The sequence below is a fragment of the Octopus sinensis genome, linkage group LG3, assembly GCF_006345805.1.
Source record: "Octopus sinensis linkage group LG3, ASM634580v1, whole genome shotgun sequence".
Classification (NCBI taxonomy): domain Eukaryota; kingdom Metazoa; phylum Mollusca; class Cephalopoda; order Octopoda; family Octopodidae; genus Octopus; species Octopus sinensis.
Genome location: NC_042999.1, coordinates 34613741 through 34629393, shown reverse-complemented (window position 1 = coordinate 34629393; position 15653 = coordinate 34613741). Strand labels below are relative to the sequence as shown.

Genomic DNA, 15653 nt, shown 5'->3' with positions numbered 1-15653 from the left:
CGTGAGTGCGTGTGTATGCTTATAGGCTTGGAGGCGTATATGTACGCGTGTATATGGGTGTATGTATCCATGATGGTATGTATGTACTAGATGACCAATTATTCAAAGAACCAGATAAACGCTCAACAGCTCTGATTTACAACACATTAGGTCCCCAGACGACACTGTTGATTTATTGACACCCAAAACTTCTACAACTAAATTTTATCAATCTCCTGACCACCATGTTTGGTCCGTAAATTCTATACATCCCTTATCTTTATATTTTTTTACATTTTTATCATGTTTATTCCTATTTTTATTTTTTTACTTTTTACTTTTATTTCTATTTCTATTTTTACTTTATAACCTTATGCCTTTACATTTATTTATATTTCTTTATATTTCTTTATATTCTTTATACCCCCTTTACATCTCCTTATATCCCTTTATATCTTTATACTCTACATTTTTATATTTTTCTATACTTACACTTTTTATACATTTTTTATCCCTCGTCCTAAATTCTCGCCCCTCCATCTCCACGTCTATATATGTATTTATTTATTTACATTACTTCAACATCCAAATGTCCTCATTCTACATTGAGAGAAGAAAGAGATGGACGCTTCAATTCTATGCTGATGCCGCATTATGTCGTACGCGAATGAGAGGATTTGCATCCCCAACCAAGAATTTTTGATGTAACACATGTCCTTGTGGAAGCTGTTGTGTGCGGCTGAAGAAGGCCACAGACATACATTATGCATTGTTATAAATCTGTCTAATAAAGGCCCGAAACATATGTACCGCTGAATCCTTCGCATCATGTTTTTATTTTGATCAATTTACTCCACCACCTACACCACCAAACGGTATACACAGGTGCTTATAATTATCAAGTACTCACCCCGAATTTCTATGTATATATATATATAATATATATATATATATATATATAATATATATATATATACATACATACATACATATATATATATATATATATATATATATATATATATATATATATATATATTATATATATATATATATATATACATACATACATACATACATACATACATACATACATACATACATATATATATATATATATATATGTATACATTATTTACACGTGACGGATATTTGTCCTCATTTTCTTTGTTATTAACACAACACTTCGGCTGATATACCGTCCAGCCTCCATCAGATTCCGAGTACGATTCCAGGCAGTGATCTGAATAGTAATAATAATAATAATAATAATAATAATAATAATAATAATAATTATAATAATAATAATAATAATGATAATAATAATAATAATAATAATGATAATAATAATAATAATAATAATAATAATAATATAATAATAATAATAATAATAATAATAATAATAATAATCATAATAATAATAATAATAACATCAACATCAAAAAATACCTTACGAATGAGAACCCTGGTTGGAAATTTCCCTAAGACACCTGATGAAGGGTGGAGTGTGTATCAGCCAAAAAGTTGTGTTAACAACAAACAAGATGGGGACAAATATCCGTCAAATGTAAATAATGTAAATGGTGTACGTAATTCCTCATCTGATAAATACAGAACTATATATGTATATATATATACACAGACACACATATACATATGTGTGTTTGTGTGTGTGCGGATATAAAGGGTATTGTCGCGGAAAACCTGACAGTTTGCATTAAAGAGAGAACACAGTATTCCTTCCCTAACCGAAAATATTTTAATAATAAGAAAATATAAACTAGGTTATGGCTGAGAGAAAACAAGTTACTCAAGTAGCCTCACTCGCCCTGCACCACAACCTCGAGTCGTTGCCCAGATTTGGCGCATGAAGTTCTCCCTGTTTCCTTGGGAACACTACCATGTTCTTGGCCATCATGTCAGTCTCAGCATGGGAGGCAGCGTAGTCAGTATCTTAATGAACTAGACCCTACACATAGTTATCCACAGTATTAAAACTGGGGGAATTAGGAGGCCAGAAAATGAGTATGGTGAAATAGTAGAAATTCTCCGACAATTATTTCTAACTCTTTACGCAACTATATGTAGGAGAGGAAATCCGATGCCATACTCGTGACATTAAAGCAGCAACACCCTGCAACTAGGATTTGACCAAAATCTTCAGCAACTGCACATAGCGACCTGAATTAATCCTAAGGTCCTGCTCAAAGGTTTGGAACGCTTGTTGTGTTCCCTTCTGGCTGGCTACAGTTTCATCGTCTCCGCTGTGGCTGTCCATGTCAGGCCATACAGCCTTTGCAATGATCACAGGGCATTGAGCAGCAGTAATTATGTCAATATTTTGAGACCCATCGTGAATCATCACGCTACAGGTAAATCTTTTCTAATATTCAGATGGCTTCCAGTGCTTCATGTCAGGTAAGTTTTTCTCGACTACAATTTTAACATTTATGCTCTCCAATGCGGTTGACCGTTTAACTTTGATAAACCGTCAACAGCATTGGAGAACATCAACCTGTTCATAAAAAAAGTATTAATGGCAATAACATAAATTAAGAATTTCACCTCTAACGTCGCAATACGAGTGGCCCCGATCGCTCCTTTCCATCATTGCCTCGTCGTGAACGGAGACCGAGTGATGACGCGCGGACGAGGCCATTTTCCATCATTCCATGCTTTTCGTATGTAAGCCGGCGGGGCTCGCTCTGAGCACTCTAATTTTTTTACAGTCAACGTACCGGCCACCTCGGACACTCGACGAAGAGCACCCTCGAAGGAACCGTGCGGGCTGAAACGACCAGGAGGTGGACGCGCTACCGCAACGCGAACGGCGGCGCCCGACGACTCCCGCACCGACCTCGTGGCACCCGCACCGACCCGCGCAACGACGCCGGAAATCTGTAATTCCAGTGTTGGATCAAAAGTTAACCGAAACTAATGAGTGAAAGACTATTCCAGTAATTATTTCTCTAGCTTGTTTTTTATGCAAATATATTTAAGCTACACTGTGATGACAACTAGATCTCAACGCTTCGCATCGGTTTAAAATGGTATACTAAGTATACAAAAATCACCAGGAATTAATAATGCTAGATAATGTCAAAGAAAATCAGCGTGAATTTTGGTCAGGAAATGTCTCGTAGTTTATCTTGTAATGAGGGAAAATTATTAATAAAAACAGTAATATTATATTGCCTACAGAAATAGACATAGAATTATACCGAACACAGATTACAAATACTTAGGATTTAATAAAGCAGACATTAATAACGTTGTAGAATTCTCATAAAGGAGAGAGAAAAAAAACATTAGGGCGGCTTAGTACAGTCGTATAAGGTTAATAACTAAATCTTAGATATATGTCAGCAGTACCGGTATATCTATCTATCTATCTATCTATCTATCTATCTATCTATCTATCTATCTATCTATCTATCTATCTATCTATCTATCTATCTATCTATCTATCTATCTATCTATCTATCTATCTATGTATCTATCTATCTATCTATCTATCTATCTATGTATCTATCTATCTATATATCTATCTATATATCTGTCTATTTCATAAATAATATTAGTATAAACCCAGTCTTAATCTAAATAGTTGGCGACACATTGTTAATGTTGTTAATGGAATATCCAAATAGAAATACAAATTCACAAATATGAAGAATGATTAAAAATAAAACATCAATATAACTATTGTTTGGGGAAAAGCAAGTGTCTCAACCTTTTAGTTAGCAATCCATCGCTCAAAACAGAAAAAGAAATAAGAACAGAAATGCTTAGTGAATGTTTATTGTGGGCAAAAATTATGTATGTATGTATGTATGTATGTATGTATGTATGTATGTATGTATGTATGTATGTATGTATGCATGCATGTGTGTATGTTTCTTCTCTTTTTAATTTAGAGTAATTTTTGACCGGCCTCATACTCCGCAGCAAGGTTGGTTTTGTTCATCATCATTAAGATCTTGCAAATTTATATAGTCCCAGATATCCTGGTTATTTCTAGACTATGAATCAAGTATTTACCTTTTCTTAACAGGAACCCGAATTCAACTATACCTTGCTCCAAAAGGGATGGTATGTATCCTGTTGCTCCAACAATAATAAGTATGAAGCTGAAAGTGTATCTTGGGGAGTATACTTTCAAACACCTTATTAATTGTCTATTGATGTCCTCTTGAATTTTTCGAACCACGTTGGTGTCCAGAGGGTAGCTGATTTCTCTAACAAAGCGTATCTCCCCCTTGTTGCCCAACAAAACGCTACGTGGTTGGTTATGTTTTAACTTGGTGCCTATTTTAATTTTTAAGATCCACTAGACTTTTTGGAATGCATCGGTGTCAATCTTGTTAACTTCGTCCGTAGGTGTTCTATTTTTATTATTATGTTCCAGACCGCTCAGGTTACATCATCGTACCTCATAGGAAGATAATATCTGCAAGACATTTTCACACAGTTGGCAATAATGTGGTTGATGTCTTCTCTCTTGGTCTTGCACAGCTTACATTTGCTGTCATTCAACGTTTTCTGCATTTTATGCTGTATGTAGATGCCGGGGATCTCTTGCTTTTGATTTGCATGAAAGGTAATCCTCACAGTGGGATATCATAAACTTGTTGGTACTACATGCCAGGCTATTCCATGGTTTGTGCCAATTATCCACGTGCTAACTTCTTAATGAATTGGTCCATATTTTTACTTTGTTCTTCTGATAAATATATTTTATCAATATCCTTGAGTAGAGATCTATATCAACTGTTATTCGATACTCCTAGTTCAATTAATATTCTAAATATGCTATTAAATTCGTGGTAGCAAAGGTAGGCACGATAGTTATCGGTCTATTTCTTCTGATACAGATATCGTTATAATGTCAATATATGTGGTGTGTGGGGCTTCTTAAGTTTTACTCAAGACGTAGCATATACATTTTTGCAAGAGAAGCGATAGATTTAAAGACTCGCATAAAAGGCTATACTTGATGGAAGTTTGCTGTAAGATAAATACCTTTTAAAGAACATGATGTTTGTGACAACGTACACGCTGGAATAATGACAGAAACGAAACTTGATATGTTTAGGGGAAGTCACGCAACCATCTGGCATGGAAAAAGAAAGTTATTGCTATATTTAAAATACCCACTCCCAAACGTTTTTGATGCGAGTGGATTAGGGATCAGGATTATAGAACGAATGATAACTCTTATTCTGTATACGGCAAAAGCTTTTATACAGTTTTAGACGACTTAGCACGAAATATTACAATATGCGTTGATGTTTTCTGTGGATGTTACATATGAATAGAAATCTTATTAATGTACAATACCAGCATTTTGGAGAGGAAACAAATTCCTCGATTACATCGACCCCAGCAGATTCCAATAGATGCATGCATTATTTTATCGAATCCGGAAAGAGGAAAGACAAAGGAAACAATTGGAATAAATAGTGAAAAAACAAGTGATACAGAGCAAAATTTGTTTGGGTGCAGGGATGGATTTATTCCCAGCAGACTGTGAAAGAAAAGAAACCGTCTTTGATCTGATGAATCTGCTACATTTCATATGACTATTCGTAACTTAGCACTTATGTGGTAACACAAACCAACAATCTCAAGGCTTTCAGTTCACTTCAAAGAAGGCAACAACAAAAAGAAACCACAGCAGCCGACATCAACACCAGCAACAACAATAAAAAACAACAGCAACGTGAGCGTTTGCTACAAAATAGCAATTGCAATAACGATATTAAGTGCAACAGTAAAATAAGCTATAAAACTGGAGGATATGTTACTTCGACACTGAGTTGAGACGCACTTAACTATGAAACATCCCGGTGTCACATTATGGATGTTTCATAGGATCTATAGTGATGGACGAGGAGGAGAATCTCTGTGTGTCTATCAGGGTACCTAAAACGATTAGCAAAATCATGGCATATAATACTACGTCATTGCTAGTGACAGTCATAGCCTTAGCAACATGACACTGATTCAAATTCTGACACAAGTCCAGCAGTTCCAAGGGAGGGTGTAAGCCGATTACATCAACCCTGGTGTTCGACTGGTACATATGTGATCGACCCCCACCAAACATGAAATGCAAAGTCGACCACAGTAATATTTAAATTCTGAGTATAAAAATCTGCCACATTACTTAATAATAATAATAATAATAATAATAATAATAATAATAATAATGATAATAATAATAATAACAATGATAATAATAATAATAATAATAATAATAATAATAATAATAATAATAATATAATAATAATAATAATAATAATAATAATAATGATAATAATAATAATAATAATAATAATAATAATAATAATAATAATAATAATAATAATAATAATAATAATAATAATAATAGAAATCAGCAAAATGTGGGAGCTGAAGACTAAAACAATACATGTTGTCATAGGTGCCCTGGGAATGATAGCGAAAGGGACTGATTGCTACCTAACTCAGATACCAGGAAACCCCAAAATGGCAGAAATTCAAAAGATAGTGCTCATGGGAACTGCTATTATCCTACGCAAAATACTCTCTATGTAATCCCAAGGTTTAAAACAAACTTTTTTTTATGTATTAGACATTCACTAGTACAGCACCAAAAAACAAACAAATATATGGCACACTAGGCATAACAACAACGTGAACTTCCAACCTGTTGTCTCTTGAGGTCTCTGGGTGAGACTTGGCACCAACTTGTACAGACATAAAGCATTAGCTATACCAGTCGTGACTTACAGTTTCAATATTGTTAACTGGTCAATTACTGAAATATGTCAGCTCGACAGAAAAATAAGGAAACTGTTGACAATGCATAGAATGCACCACCCTAAGGCAGATACAGAACGACTCTATCTGCCAAGAAAAGAGGGAGGCCGTGGTCTTTTGCAACTGGCAATAACAATGAAGATTGCTACAATTGGCCTAGACACCTACCTGAAAAACTCTGAGGACTGGATGTTAAAACTTGTCTCAAAACATGAAAACAAGAAAGCATCATACTCAGTCACAAAACAGGCAAAGGAATATCTAAGTGAATTCCGAATACAACCAATTTCGGAATTAGAGATAGACATACAAGAAACAAGCACAGAAAAAGCTAGGCGCATGAAAACCCTGCCAAAACTGCGGCCTTAGATATTCTGAATAATAAATGGCAAGAAAAACCTCTCTACGGCAAATACCCAAAGAGAGCGAATAATGCAGATATCGACAAAGCCCTGACCCATCAATGGCTAATGGCCTCTGGCTTAAAATCTGAAACAGAGGGGTTTATCATAGCAGCTCAAGATCAATGCCTACCAACAAGAAACTACCAGGCCAACATATTAAAGATCAGAAGCAGTCCAACGTGTCGTGTATGCAAGCAACAAAATGAAACCATTGACCATGTGGTCTCCAAGTGCAGTCTTCTAGCGCCTACAGAGTATCTCAACAGGCACGATAGAGCTGCACAATATATTCACTGGGTAATCTGTAAAAACCTGGATTTGCCCCATGAAAAAAACTGGTGGGAACACAAACCACCCCCAGTGCTTGAAAATGACCACATCTCACTCCTCTGGAACTTCACCATTCAAACTGACAGGAAGATAGATGCAAATAGGCCAGACATCATATTGAAAGACTTCAAACAAAGAACATGCCTCCTCATTGATATGACTGTCCCAATCGATATAAACGTATCTGTCAGGACCTACCAAAAACTGAGCAAATATAAAGATCTTGAAATAGAAATCAGCAAAATGTGGAAGCTGAAGACTAAAACAATACCTGTTGTCATAGGTGCCCTGGGAATGATAGCAAAAGGGGCTGATAGCTACCTAACTCAGATACCAGGAAACCCCAAAATGGCAGAAGTTCAAAAGATAGTGCTCATGGGAACTGCTCATATCCTACGCAAAATACTCTCTATGTAACCTCAAGGTTTAAAACAACCATAATTTTCGGTTTAAAAAAAAAAAAAAAAAACTTTCTTTTTTTTTTTAGACATTCATTAGTACAACATCCCCACCCCCCAAATATATGGCACACTAGGCATAACAACAACATGAACTTCCAACCCTGTTGTCTCTTGAGGTCTCTGGGTAAGACTTGGAGCCAACTTGTACAAATATAAAGCAAAAGTCAAACATAGAATAATAATAATAATAATAATATAATAATAATAATAATAATAATAATAATAATAATAATAATAATAATAATAATAATAATATGATATGAATGACAAGCGCCGATCGTCGCGAACACTACAGAAGATTGGCTTCCATGGCACGGCTGGTACCATTATGAAAGTATTAGATAATTGATATGAACATATAGCATGATACCATAGGTTACAGGTAGCATGCAAGCAAGGAGTTCCAAATGCTGCGAATATTCATAAGGTATGATAAACATCTAACCATGACCATGATCATGAGGAAGATGATGATGATGATAATGGTCATCATCATCATTATCATCATCATAATCATCGTCCTTGATGTCGCATTCACCACGGTCATATTACCGCCATCGGTATCACCCTCGAATTTAATATTATCGGAACGTATGAAAACGAAAATAATGGTACATGGTGTGATTTAATATATCTGCCATGCCTCTCTCATTTCAGTTTCAGCATTTGTCCTCAAATGCTAGAAAACAATAAACCCGAAATAATATTTGAATATTTTATAAAAGGAAATGACTAAATCCAAAATGAAAGGAAGTCATAAGAATATTGATTTTTCCTTGCCCTGCGATATACAATATTTTAGGTATATTAATTAAAAATCGAAGAAATGCTATGCCGACCGGTGTGCATATAAGGCATGCGCGTACAAATGAGCATACATAATCTTGGACTCAACAGGCAAATTGCAAACGCAGATATGAATGAAGAAAGACAGGTCAACGCATCTAGGGCACGCATATGAATGTACTCAAAGTAACAGAGACGAGTGAGAGTAGTCATACAGTTACGTACGCAAATGCCACCAGTCACACAATAGGATATACAAAAATAGTCACACATTTCTCGTAATTTGTAGAAACTTCAGGCAGTAACATAACTGCTTAGCAATATATTTACTTTATTGGACAAGCACGTACATACGCACGCACAATTACAACTGCACATAAGCATACATTCTCTCACACATACATCAAGCACACATATACCAACACAATAATACCGATAGCCACATACAAGTAAGACTACGTATCGATGACCTAAAGACTTACATGGACATGTACATATGTAAAACACTATTGTACACATATACATACACACATATACATACATATATATACATACATATATACATGCACACATACAGACTTGAAATTATGCCTTGGATATTCTCAAAGTTCTTGTTAATTATAGAATGGGGAGGAGTCCTTGACTTTCAACACCGACGTACCCGTCTGCTTTCTCACTGGCATACATTTCCCTGTATATCTGTATAAATGTAAATCTTTTCTCAACTAAACTGCACTTCAGATTTGAGGCTCTGACGAATCTATAAGATGTTACACAAGCACTTAACTCTGAGTTCACTGAATCTTATAGCAGAAACAGCCGTAAGCTAAAATAGTTCCTAAGATAATCGTTTATTCCTCTGACAACTTATTTTCTTATTATATCTATACACAATACTAAAATATCTCTCAAGACTCAAATACAAACAATATTAATACGCATACACATACAAACCCACATACACATATTCATACACACGAACAGACCTACAATCTACCAAAAGTATGTATGTGTCGCTCGGTTTGTCTCTCTTTGTAAATATACAAACTTACTTTCTCTTACAGCCGCCAAAAGCTGGACTAACATACTTCCAATAAACCCTGAACATAAAACGCCAAGTTTTCCACCAAAAATGCATAGGTATGTTTCTTGAAAAATAAAAAAAAAATGATTGTAATATTGTTATCAAATTTTGGCCAGCAATTTCGGTGGAATTTGAAATCAGAACGGAATGACGGACGAAATATCGCTAATCACTTTCCACGGTGTGTTGGCAATTATGCCACCTCGTTATTTTCATATACGATAATATTTCCATAGAAAAAAATTTGGCGATCTGGCAGAATTGTTAGTACGCCGAGATAAATGCTTAGCGGCATTGCGCCTGGTCTTTATTTTCTGAATTCAAATTCCGCCGAGGTTGAATTTGTCTTTCATCATTTCCGAAGAAGAAGAAGAAGAAGAAGAAGAAGAAGAGGAGTGGCAGTAGCAGCCTCGACCGTATTCTTCTGGGTTCATTCCCACTGCTTGACACCTTGGGCAAGTGTTTTTTTTTTACTGTAGCCCCGGGCCGACAAAAATCTTGTTTGTGGATTTGGTAGACGGAAATTGAAAAAATTCCATCAGTTATATACATACATAATTATATGTATATATATAGTGTATGTGTGCATTTGTGCATATGCGCATGCATGTATGTGTGTGTGTGTTGTTCTGTTTCCCTTTGTGTTCCACCGCCAATATACACCCAGTGTTTTTCCTTTCATGTTCCGGCAAAAGTGAAAGTGCAGCATCGTCAACTTACTCCGGATCTACTGCTGCATCGTTCCCGATGTTTTCTATCATCACCTTCTTTCTAATCTCATCGAGCTTTAAAACTGTTAGTCATCCTTTCTTACTTATTGCAGTTACCTGGTCACAACATCTCTGTTCCGTAATATCTAAGCCCTGCTTCTCCAACCATATGTCATGCATCCTCTTTCTATATCCTCTTACGGCTCTTCCTTCATTAATAGTGGTTCTACTAAAAAAGTAACAGTTGTATTCGTCATCTTAACCCAAATTGTTCTAACAGCCGTATAATGATAACAGGACCTGTGCTACTTAGCCACAGGGCACCTGCCAGGCGATAGTCCGTTGTTTGTGATAATTCTGTTATTCATTACTCTTATGCAGAGGAAAGTGTTGATAATGTGCCACGACCTCCAGCATTTTTATCGCGACACCATCTCTAGTCTAGAAAGACTGAAAGGGGCCCTTCTATCCTTAGAAGTTTAAGATTTAGGAACAGCCTTGATAATATTTCTGCGTGAAGATTTAGGGTAAACATTTGTGTGATGAAGGTGCTTCTGTACTATATCTCTGAATAGATTAGCCGATCGTTATATCAGGTGAAGTTGTTCTGATGTGTTTCGTGCTCCAGGCCAGCCACCTATGCAAGCAACAAAACTCCTACGGAACTTGTACGAGCTTTGTTGGGTAAAATGCTGTAACCCTGGACCAGATGTTTCTTCCATTCGCAATACTCTTTCTTGCCCCACCACTCATTCTTTCACTTGAACCAGATATGATGATCTGCTTTCTCAGCGGCTTCCGACAATTTTCAGACAAAATCTTTTTCCTCCTTTGTGGCTAGTACAAGACTCCTGAACTCTAGAGTGAACCCTAGTTACTACAAATAAATTTACACCTATCGCTAAACGAAGGCATATTGCTTCCTATCCACAGTTTTCACAGACTTTAACCGACTCGCTATATCTCCTGACTTTGCTGAGCAAAGCGTCTGTGATGATCGCTTCCCAGGGAACACTCTGCTCTGCCATCTTTACCATAGCAAAAAAATGTAAAGATGGTAGATGCATTATGTTTACAGATGCTAATAAATGTAGTGCAGGATTTAGTTTTGTTTACCAAAATAAACTGCTTGGCATAATGATGATTAATGTTTCAAAAACGAAATAACGATAACGTGCTAGATATTATGTTCATAAACTTTACAAATGCCATAACATGGATGTAGAATCTGATGTGCTTATCTCAAGTGAATTTCCTGAAAAGAAGACAAATGAGACACGTTTGCTGTAGTTCAATGAACCTGTTAATGATCTGGAGTTATAGGTCCGCATTGGGCGAATAAAAATATGTCGGATCTATGTTTGTTCTTTTTTTTGAAAGAAAAATAGCATTGTATTAAATATTAAATCTGTTTCTTTGTTTTCATATGTTGTATAATGCTCCAAATTTGGCGCCCTTTTGTGAAAAAAGAATGGCCTACAATAACGATGACGATGATGATAATAATAATAATAATAATAATAATAATAATAATAATAATAATAATAATAATAATAATAATAATAATAATAATAATAATAATAATAATCAATGCCCTCATGTAGTACCAGGCAGTGGCTCTCATGGCTTCTGATCTTAACTGATTGGAAGTGTTATCATGTACGTCGTTTTGTCTTGGTATAAAAGATGGGCTACAGCAAATATTCTGCTTAATACCGCAGATTTTCTTGTCTGTTGTTTGGCCTTAATCAGTTGAGTATATCCCTTAATGGCTGATGATATGTGCATCTCTGATTAGAGCAGAAGTAGTGGGGGAGCATCATAGCCGTGTGTTTAGAGGAATTCTTTGGGGTCTGACTTATTCACCTCTGGAATCATGGGTGTTTTGTTCAACATCCTTAAACAACCCTTATTCGTGGACCCTTTGAGCGGGATGGGCTACTCGACCTGAAAGAAATTCTAACTGGGTCGCACCAGCAAGACATGTGCTGTTTATTTTGATATGAGTTCACCATGTCGCACACATATGTTTGTGATGCATGTGCCTGGTGTACCCTTATCAGACAGGTAGTCATGATACGTATTCTGGGCTTTGTATATTTACCCCATTGTCACTTTGATGACATGCTCTGTTTTCCCACTCAATAATAATAATAATAATAATAATAATAATAATAATAATAATAATATAATAATAATAATAATAATAGGAAAACACTCGGCGAGAAACGGAAGAAAATTTGAAGAAAGAAGGAAAAACATAAGAATAATAATGATGATGATGATAATAATAATAATGATTATTAGTATTATTATCATTATCATTATTATCATCATTATTATTACTATTATTATTATTATTATTATTATTATTATTATTATTATTATTATTATATTATATGCTTGGCGTTTGCTTTCTAGTTGTACTCGTTGACTCCAGGTCTCGCACTTAGAAGTTCAAATTGGTGTTAGGATTAGGGTGCCATATTTTTGGTGTTGCGCAACGTATGGTTCTAAAGAATGTCTGTGAAAATATAAGAAAATTAGAAATTCGTTTTAAAAGTAATTTCATTTTAAATGTGATAGTGTTATGTCGAGATGACAGTGAAAGTTGTTTTGCTATTATGTACATATAAAAATGCTTTTAACAATGTTTACAAATTTCATTTGTTTTGAGATTATATGTATCATTATTATTATCATTATTATCGTTATTATTATTATAAATTATTATTATTGTTATTATTATTATTATTATTATTATTATTATTATTATTATTATTATTATTATTATTATCATCATCATCATTATTATAATATGTTTGTCTTTTGCTTTGTATTTGTACAAGTTGACTCTACGTCTCAAGGGACCTCAAGAGACAACAAATTAGATGTTCATGTTCGTGTTATGCCATATGTTTGATGTTGTAGTTCAGTTTTCATTTTGTATTTTGTCTCTCTGACCATTTATGCTATGTTGTCGTCTGAGGTCAGTGTGTGAGTGTAATTTGCTTCTGTTTTGTATTTTGTCGCCTCCTTCTGTATCGAGAAAAGCGTTTTCTTTTTCTGATATTGCTTTACTACATGAAGTAGCCTTACCCTCCTTGTTTCTAAGTACTTTGCTAGTCCAACTTTTGTAATTTTATAGTAACTTTCTATCTGTGTCCGGCCAGGGCCCCCTTCTAAGCGTAGTAGATATATTCTGTCTGCGTCTGTTTGATATAGTGACTTTGGTGCGCTTTTAGTGGTTTTCTGCTCTTCCAATCTAGGTTTCTTAATTCACTGGTATTCCAGTTTACTATGTTAAAGCTGTAATTTATGACTGGTACGGCTAGCATGTTTATCCCTATTATCGTGTTTATAGCATTAAGTTCAATGCTTAATATTTATCTAACTCTTCTGTAATACTCTCTCTCTCTCATTATTATTATTATTATTATTATTATTATTATTATTATTATTATTATTATTATTATTATTATTGTCATTCAGTAGTTTTATTTTTATAGCGTGCTTTCTCTTCACTACCGAGCGCAGCTCTGTGTGCCTTAGGTATGTGCTGTGATTTGTTGTGATGCTCTGATGGTTATTGTATGGAAAGTGTTCTGCGTAGGATGTGTGCAGTGCCTAGTAGTGCAATTTTCTGTATGTTATTTTGTCTGAATATTTTTTTATCATGCCTAATGCACCTACTATGATAGGAATTGTTTCTGTTTTTAGATTCCACATTCTGGTTACCTCTATTTCCAGGTCTTTTTATTTTGAAAGTTTCATTACTTTTAGAGACACGTTGTCATCTGCCGGTATTGATACATCAATTAGAATGCATTTTTTTTCTTCATGATCTCTGACAACTATATCTGGTCTGTTGGCCTTAATTTCTCTATCTGTGTGTATCGGCATATCCCAGAGTATGGTTGGTTTCTCGTTTTCTGTGACCTTTTCTGGTGTGTGCCTATACCATCTTTTTTCTGTTGTTATTCCACAGTGTTGGCATAGCTTCCAGTGTATGTAGGTTCCAACTCTGTCATGTCTGTGAATATTATTATTATTATTTTATTATCATGTGGTTTACTTCCGTCAATTTTATTTTCATTTCTTGCCTAGGCTAAAAAAAACCCAACTCACTGCATATATGGATAAGACACTAAAAGAAACATACCAGATTGTTCATTTACAAAATCAAATACAGTTATGTAAAATCCATGGGACTTTATCGGAAATGTTCTTTTCAGTATGTGTGGCGTAACTGGTAAAATATTTTTTGTACTTTTTGGAGGGTTGTAAGACAGGAATCATTCTAAAATAATTTTCACTTCCCTTATTGATCATTCTTAGACCTTCTACAGTTCCTGGTATTATAACCGCCTTGAGATGCCATATTTATTTATTTATTTTTTATTTTATTTTATCTAGTTTCAGCTCACGAGCCGTGGCCATTTAAAGTAATACGAGCTTGCCAGGATTGTTTGTATTTCAATGATTCATTTTTTCATATTTTCTCAGTTTGTGAAATTCTTTTGCCGGAATATTGCTATCACAAGGGATATACATATCAATCAATAAACAGACTTTATTATTTTGATTTCCTATACTATATCCAGTTTATTTCCTTTAATGATGCTATCTGTATGTGTAAGAAATTTCCAAAGAATATCTAAATGTTCTCTCTCTGTTACAGCTTCAGTGTGACGCTTCTTCCACTAGCCAACAGTTTTGATTTTATAATGCAACTATTATAGATATTGGCCAACTCCGTCATGACTTGATTTATGGTCTGCTGGAGCTAAAAATTTACATCCAGAGATTAAGTGGTTCATTGTTTCAATATCATCATTGAAGAATCGGCGCTTTGCATCTAGTCCATTTTTCATCACATTGGATTGGTATTTCCGGGTTAATAAGGTTTGTTCTTGAGGCGCTGAGATGAAACATTTACTCTCTGCCTTCAGCCCTAATCTTCGTAGCTTGTTTGCTATGCAGAGGTATTTGATCCCTCTTATTATAGTTTTCTCTGGCTTTACAATATACCCTGTCTATTTCCATTTTAATATTGCCTAATGTGCTTTTTAAATAGCGCGTGAAAGTTTATTTT

General features: G+C 34.9%; 1 long non-coding RNA gene across 1 annotated transcript; it reads left to right on the top strand.

The window, feature by feature from the left end:
- Positions 1–2596: 2596 nt before the first annotated feature.
- Positions 2597–13744, top strand: LOC118762725. The gene is made up of 3 exons (XR_004998476.1): positions 2597–2660; positions 10803–10804; positions 13732–13744. It is a non-coding gene; the product is annotated as an uncharacterized LOC118762725 (long non-coding RNA).
- Positions 13745–15653: the final 1909 nt, after the last annotated feature.